Source organism: Pyxicephalus adspersus, chromosome 7 (genome assembly GCF_032062135.1).
Source record: "Pyxicephalus adspersus chromosome 7, UCB_Pads_2.0, whole genome shotgun sequence".
Taxonomy (NCBI): domain Eukaryota; kingdom Metazoa; phylum Chordata; class Amphibia; order Anura; family Pyxicephalidae; genus Pyxicephalus; species Pyxicephalus adspersus.
This window is the reverse complement of record NC_092864.1, coordinates 26,932,683-26,939,813: the sequence shown is the minus strand read 5'-3', so window position 1 is coordinate 26,939,813 and position 7,131 is coordinate 26,932,683.

Below are 7,131 nucleotides of genomic sequence, written 5' to 3'. Positions count from 1 at the left end.
GGTTATTTACTCATGGGGCATGACAGTACTCCTGGAAGGATGAAAGTAATCCTGGATATCACAGCAACTCATTGGCTAGCACTCACATTTCAGAAGGACTAGCATGGAGTTTTCTCCCCATATTTGAGCATGTTTACTCAAAAAATTATGAAAATGGTCCTCCTTACAGTGTGGTAATGACATATGACTACGGTAGGGACCTTGGATTGTAAGCCCCTCTGAGGGACATTTAGATATATGATGTTTGACCTTATAAAGCACAGTGTAAAATGCTGCTTTAAATGCAAAATAATAATATTCAATTGTATTTAGTATCTGCGTGTGTAGTTATAGCAGTGTTACAAAGGAAATTGACCCCGAAATGTGATACTTGGCCGCACCAGCCATAAAACCGAAGAGGAAATTGAAGCCACTTGGTTTCATTGTTCACCACACACTCCCTACTGCGCAGATCTTGCACCAAGTGACTATTTCTTCTTCAACATCACAAAGAAGTTCTTATGTGGGTAAATATTTCCAGACAATGCAATCTTACAAGTAGCTGTCAGGGAATTTGTATGTAACACCACTGAAGATTGGTTCCATCAGTCAATATGGATGGCAATGTGCTTGGTCCTCCATAAGGGAATACATAGAAGGGGATGAAGGGTAACCTGGGTGCTGCGTGAATTATTTCTGTACAATTTTCGTTTGTATTCATAGCTTTTGATTTACTAATAAAAAAGTCAATTAACAAGTCATCAATGAAAATGGATCTTCTGCTAATCAATATATTTGGGAAATACCATAAAACACATCTAGCCCAATCTATGTAGTGAAAGAGAAGAACCTAAGAACATGAAATCCCCCTGCATAGAGACACAAGATTATTAGAAGGTGGCCGCATGGAGGGTGACAGGGAAGATGAATATCCTGAATTATTAGAATGTTATGTGTAATTACTGATGGGGATTTTCACCTGTTTCCTCTTTTTAGTGGAATGCACTGGACTGTAGAGCATTGCTGCTCATTAGCGGTGTACAGATGCAGGGAGAAGGAATGAATCCATCACTTATGTAAATTAGGGGTGTCAGCACTGATTGATGGCGCTCCCAGTTAATCTATTTTTCCCAATTTTGCTAATTACCAGCAAAGGGTTGGAATTCTTTCCAGCCCATAATGGTGAGTAAACTGCCAACACCTTGTCTTCTTATTAAAAGTAATTGCAGTCATCTTATGTACTTTATCCGTCCACTTATCCACTATCCATTCTTCACAATTCTGCGTGGGAACCAATGAAAATGCCACATTGATTGGATAACAGAGGATGCAAAAGATTTAGGGTGGGGTACCTATGGTGCTAATATTGAAGATGGTAGTGGGGGGCCCTCCTCAACCCACCACATTCTAAATTAATCCAAAAACTCCAATAGGTCCAACAAACTGCTAAGCTATTGTCTGCTCCATGCATCAGGTAACCAAAGTGCTTTTTCCAAGCTGAAACCTTTGTTTGTATTTGTATTAAAGTTGTGGAAAGTATTAAAGAAATAGTGCGGCTATCTAAATTATTTTTATGTAGATGTAAATCTAAACTTGATGACATTCATGGGCAAATGTATAGACCAGTAAACAGGCTCTTTGCCAGGAAAAATGGAATTATGACACTTTCCGCAAGATTAGCACCTTATATCAGTTATTCTCAACCAAGGCTCCTCCAGAGGTTGCTGGGGGTTCCTTGAGCAATGAGCAATTTTTCCTCCCTGGTCAGTTTAGATGACACCAATGGCTATTTGTATAGGTTACATTCTTCCCACTGGCCAGCAATGTAAGAGGAATTCTTCCCACTGACTACCACACTAATATACTGTGAGCTGTGGATGTAGTAATTATAGAAGGGGCTCCCTGAAGACCTGAAAGTTATTTCAAGGGTACCCCCAATGTTAAAAAGGTCAGGAAACAAGATCACTTCTTTCCCTGTTGATGGTGAATGTGAAATGTAATTCCATAGATAGCATTCACCCAGAAATTGGCATGGACTTCAATTCAAACACTCCGATTGCCACTTTTGCTGACATTTTTCAAAGGGTCGCCACAATGGAAATGTATTGCAATGGAAATCTATGGCTGCGGATCAGCACTTTCAAAGGCTGAGACAAGAAAAGGTGACAATTGGCCATCAAATGACGAGTTTGTAAATTGACCATTTGGGTTAAATATGGTATGGCAATCAATCATTAATAACCAAAATGCAATATGATCGTTCCTGCATAAATCATTATAAGGTATTTAGAGTGTTGATCAGAAAAAGAAGCCAAAGATGGAGCTTCTGAATTCTGCTTGCTGACAATGATGGTGACATTGCAAAAGCAAACCAGAAAGATCATTGTCACCCTATAACAGGAACAGCCTGAGCAGTGGTCTTCATGGCAGGACCTTCTGAGATTATAACTAATATGTTAAAAGACGAAGATAATTAATCTTGAAAATGACTTTTGAAATGCCATTACCATGAGATCTCTTGAGTTGATCTCACTTGATACAAAGTTTCCCGTTGAAGCCGCCGCAGCTCACTAATGTACAAACAGGAAATGAAAGAGAATAAAGATATAAAGCTCTGGCTTTATGAAGCCTCTTGGTGAGTTTACTGTCATCAAAGAGATGAGGGATCATTTCTAGATTAATTATAACAGATGTCGATGCCCCGGGGCGCCAAGTAACGTCCTCACTGACTCACTCCGAGAAATTCCCATAACCGTCTCCATGGACACACCCAGCAAATTCACCTTTAACTGTTCCTGTAACTTCCCCAAATGCCGGGGACCCATCAATGACCAATCCAGGGGCTATTTCAGCGTATAGAAAATGAGCATGATTTATTAAAGCTCTCCAAGACTGGAGAAGATAGATTTTCATGGGTGAACTTGGAGGATCCAGACAACCTGGAATGGATCTGGTCCACCATTTACCAGCTAATAGCAAATGCTTTTTAAGAAATCCATTCTAGGTAAGCTGGATCACCCAGTTTCTCCCATGATAGTCTATCTTCTTCAGTCTTGGAGAGCTTTATTAAATCAGACCGTTTCTGTGTGGATAGTTTTGTTCATTTTTCTGTTGAGCACTTAGTTTTCTCTTATACAGTGTGCTTTGAAAGTGGACCTGTCATTACAGCCGAGTGCAGTATATATCAGCGTAACACTTATTGCAAGATCCCAATGCCTAACAACAGCCTCTCATCTTCTGAATTACAGCAGGTTGATGACATCATCTTACCTGCTTACTTTTCCCACTTACCTTTCTGCCCGATAGAAAAAAATACCCCCTAGCTGCTCTCTTCGCTCCTCCAATGACCTACTAATGACTTCCTCACTCATAACCTCATCACACGCACGGCTCTAAGACTTTTCTAGAGCTGCCCCGACTCTCTGGAATGGTCTTCCTCATCCTGTTTGGCTTGCTCCTACTTTCTGCTTTTAAAAGAACACTCAACAGGTTAACTCCACCTACCGGTGATCTTCTGTTTCTTAAACTCTCACTACTTACCCACCATTCCATATCCCTCCTCCTAATGTGTTCTGCTCCCCCACCTCTTAGATTGTTAGCTCTTCTGGGCAGGGTCCTCTCCTCCTCCATTGTACAGTGCTACATAATATGTTGGCACTATATAAATACTGTTTATTATTATTATTATTATTATTATTATTAATAATAATAATAATAATAATAATAATAATATTATTAATAATAATCATCACCATCATCATCATGACTAAGCCCAGGCAAAGTCACTTACCAGAGCTCAAGGACAGCTCTTTAAAGATAAAATTTGGAGCAGTTGTGATAAGTGACACTTTGCCAAGTGAACATCAAAACTTTTTACTGACAGGGTGGGGAAGTAGAGAACTGTATGCACTTCACACAATGGCTTTAAAGTGTTTCCTGCTGCAAACAAATCTTCATAAAATACATTTCACAGGAAGGTGGTTATCGTGCAGGCTTTGTTGGCAGGTTGTACGGTTGGTGATGCCAGTTTGATGGGGTGGTAACAGTTTGTGACATGAGCTGGCACACCTCGGGCTAGAAATCCGGGTGAAGAATAGATGACAATGGATTTCTGTTCATTCTTGTCTTCCCAGGGGAAACCTCCACCTACGCACACCTCAAAGAGGATGCAAACCCTCAACTGGATGACATTACATTTTCTGTGTGCTCTGTTTATCCCAAACATTTGCCATTTATGGAGTAATATCCTTGTTTTCACCCTTCTTTGTTACATTTCATTGCTATCTCCTACAACCTCTGTTAGAGCCACTTTATGTCCTAATCCACAAAACAAGAAGCTGGGCCTCCATGACAGGCACACAGGCAGCCATATGGAAAATGAGCCCCACTATGCTTTATTAGAATACCATTTATTATTATTATTTATTTCCTGGGAAAGCCAACACATTTCAGGGGCATAAATCCCTCTTCTTCCAGGCTGAGTACAAACAAAAGAATGAAATCTGAATGCCTCCAATGGAATTACCACCAAGTCTGGTTCCTGTGTTCCATCAGTCTGTTTCAGATTTCATCCTAAAAGTTGCTCTGAAGAAGGGGAATCAATGCACCCGGAACATGCTGGCATTTCCTGGTGTATATAAATGCATTTTATTCTGTATCTTTACAAGCAGAATGGCATTACTATTCTGTATACTGTTTATTATGTTTCTATATTGTTATATTTATAATATAACTTATATTTTATATGTTTTTTTATTTTGATTTTATATGAAGTTTAGACCGGCATTTGGCAAACACATGGTTACCTGTCCCTGGATTCACATGTTCTACAGCTAGGTTCTGTCCCTTGAACCCTCACTACTCACTCTCCATATACCCCCTCCTATTGTGTGCTACTTCTACCACCCCCAGATCGTAAGGTCTTCAGGGCAGGGTCCTCTCATCTTCCTGTTTTATTGTCTGTATCTGTCTGTCATTTGCAACTCCTATTTAATGTACAGCGCTGCATAATATGTTGGTGCTATATAAATACTGTTTATTAATAATAATAATAATAATAATAATAATAATAATAAAAAAAAGGTTCCAAGAATGTTCAATGGTGATTTTGACAAGTGTTTAGGAAGAGGTTAGAAGTCTAGGGATGCTGTCCCTGAGACACCACAAGAAGCATCCCTAAAAAATTGCACCACAACCAAACGCTTGTAAAAACTTCAGCTGCTCCAAATGATTAAAAAAAGCAGAGCTGGCTTACAGTGGTCCCACTGGCAAAAATCTCCTAGAAAATAAGGAATAAACCTAATCTTCAGCTAATTCTGTTAGAAAACTCAGGATTCTTTGGATCTAATAATCCAGCTCTGCTCACCTCTTAAATGATTTCCAGCAATTAAATCCTGGCATAGAATCTCACCGTTCCCTACAAATTTTTATTTATTGTTTTCTTGAATAGGTGTTGGCTCTGCAGGCACTTTAATCCCCAGCAATAAAAATGTGATAGAAGTTCCAACAATGTATTTGTTTCTACAAAGAAAAATAACTCAACCCCATTTTATTGAGCAGTTAGAAATTGACCTTGGAAACTTTTCAGGTGTAGCTGGATGGCGGAGGATTTAAATTGTGGACCTGTTTAGCTGTTAGAACACGTCCACACATTGCTCGAATCTAAAGCAGAAAAAATCAACACATCTCAAACGGCTTTCATGGGTTCATCGCTGTGTGAAAAAATTCCCTTTAGAAATTGTTCAAAAGAAATCATGTTGGGTTATTCCCAACTGAAGCGGCTGGGGGGTGGAGGAGGGGGGAGATGTTTCGGTGTGGCCTTCCAAAACAAACCGTGTAAAGGATAAAAAAAAAAGACCACATCAAAGTGCAGGTGCTACAAACACAGGTGAAATTGTAAAAAAAGAATGCAAAAGATAAAATAAAGGAAAAATCTATGCAGCTATCTCTGGGAGGCTCTCCGATGTCTTGTTTGCTGATTCTCACAGAGCATCGTGTGACACCTGCTCCTGACACAAACCCATGGGCACCGCTCCAAGAATTCCAACGCAGGTTAGTGCCAGAGGGGAGAGGCAACGGACAGATAGCGGTGCCAAGCTGCGGGAAGGCATTGTGCACTGAGTGATCTCACCACCGGCCGGGGCCAACATGAGACACTCATCAGGGAATGCCTGCTGCTTCATTAAAGGGACGCACGTCAGGGGATGCAATATTATCTCTCAATTTCAACATTTCAGGAATTTTTGTCTCGGTGGGAAATTGATAGCTTGGTGAATGTTAACTATATAATGGCCTGTTGGGATATTTTTCATGGCAAGTAGGCAGTAGTGGCACATTTATGCAGAATCGATTCCATGGGAAAAAGTACGGTGCTGCACTTTTCTGTAGAAATTCCACCATGTGGGTAACTCATTTAGAAATTGGGGTGCATAGGAGTGCACCCCCAGGTATTGGGTTTTTGTGATTGATGAAGGATTTACATCATTGACTGATTGATGGTAGATCTACTTCTAGGGACATAAAGTTTATTTTATTAATAAGTTTATTTATTTAATTCTATATGTTTTGCTTTTTTTCTGTATGTCTCCCTTTGTGTTTAACTTAACTGTGTTGAAATTTCACCATAAGCTCCCCAACAAGCCTCCACATTCTTCTTTTGGAACCTAATGAGAAAAGAAGGCCTTGTCATATGCTTGCTATCCCCCCATTTCCATGCCACTCGGGCTCCATACCTGGATAAACATCTGGCTGGAATAATAAGAGGGACCCTCTGATGTTTTTTCCAGTATGGGTTTCCCCTAATAGCACAGTCAATCACTTGTCCACAGATGGAGCCTTGATGGACAGGAAAAAGGGCCAGCTTCTCAAACCATTTCAGGCCCCATGCCTACAGGACAGGGCTTCTTTCTAACATCTGTCCCCACAAATAGGGATATGGAAGTTTGCCAAGAGCTCTGGAAGACCCTTTAATAAAATATGCCCCCTCCAACAGATTTAAAGATAAAAAACACATACTGATAAATGCCCTTTATCTTTAAAAAACCACAAGTACATACTTGCCAACAATTACGTTTATGTGTGGCCCCAAGCTTGCAGCTTTTTATATGGCCTGTTCCCTTCCTCTTGACTGATACCTGAAGTCTGGGGCAGCCA